The sequence below is a fragment of the Cyprinodon variegatus genome, unplaced genomic scaffold (assembly GCF_000732505.1).
Source record: "Cyprinodon variegatus isolate N-32 unplaced genomic scaffold, C_variegatus-1.0 Scaffold994, whole genome shotgun sequence".
NCBI classification, from domain to species: domain Eukaryota; kingdom Metazoa; phylum Chordata; class Actinopteri; order Cyprinodontiformes; family Cyprinodontidae; genus Cyprinodon; species Cyprinodon variegatus.
The window spans coordinates 171151-172638 of NW_015151447.1; positions in this window are offsets into that span (position 1 = coordinate 171151).

Below are 1488 nucleotides of genomic sequence, written 5' to 3' on the forward strand. Positions count from 1 at the left end.
ATACATGTAAACAGACATGTAAACAACTGCCTAGTATTGAGTAATGGTTTAGACGTAAACAACTGATTAAAATAGTTTTAACTTATCAAATAAAGGTCATGTGTCTGGCTCTGACTAAGAAACCAAAACAGTATCTAACAAAGACATTCGTACCATTTGAACATATTTTCATTGCAACCCGACTTCATTGCACTAGAGTACTTTTATAAGACAGATCAACAGAAAAAAAGAGGAATAAACTGTAAAGAGGAAGGAAAAGGATGCTTCTGAGGCCCTCACAAAGCAGCTGCACTGACACTGAAATTCACCTACAAATAGCTAAAACAGTTAGCAGTGAAAACAACTGAATTCCACTGTTACATAACAAATAAAATGATCAACAGTCGTCGTTTTGTTTCCCATTAGGAACCTCCAGCATTAGAAAATACTTTAAAAAGTAGGAAACATCAGCACGCTGAAGCTGAAAATAAAAAACATTTATGTCCAGTTTTTGCTGATGAAATATCACCAGGTTTTAGTTTAACGCTGTAAATTGAAAGGAATAATATCCATTTAATCTCAATGAAATGCTTTTTTATGGTTTTTGGGTTATGATGGAATTAATCTTCAATTCTTAGCTTTTTTATATTGTTCTAAAAACAAAACAAAAATCATAAATGGTTTGAATTGTCCAAAAATGAAATCCTTTCACCAGAAGCTCTGCAAACAGGATTTTACCGCATTTTTCAGACTATAAAGTCGAGCGTACACTGTGCGATATTTTCAATCGCAGCAACAACTTAAACTGTACGATGAAACGGCAGGATTCAAAAGTTCCCAGCTCACGATGTTTGTTCTCACACTGTGCGATTTTTCCAATCATTCCAATCAGCTACTGGTCACACTGTAGAATGAAACCGCAGGGTTTAAAAGTTCGCAGCTTACGATGTTTGTTCTCACGCTGTACGTCTAAAAAAAAAAAAGGTGGGACTCAGCTCCGCAGTGAGACGGCGCGTGGTTGATAGAGGCTGATCGCCCCTCGTTACCCCCTGTACAGCTACACCACACACCATCAGGCTGAAAGTCGGCGCGATCAAAAAAAAAAAAAATAATTCCATGACTGGAAAAGAGGAGCGAAAAGGGCACAAAAAAATAAATCGTACAGCGTACGTCTGGCTTTAGCCGCTACGTTTTTTCCCAGGCTTTGAATCATGCGGCTTCTAAGAAGGTGCGGCTTTTCTGTGGATTTATCCTAACCACCAGAGGGGGAGGGGTCAGACGAAATGAATGAATAACATGCTAGCATGCTGTGCTAAATGAAAATTAGCACAACATGCTAGCAGCAGGCAAGAAGGAGAACAAATTTCCCAAATTCACACATCTTTCCATTTATTTGCCGGATTAAACCAATGAAGAGACTGAGCTCAACTCCTGCAGAGCTGAAATAAAGAGCTGATGAAGCTCCATCTTTCAGTAGAAGCTCCTACTGCTGCGAGCTAACAAGCTAAC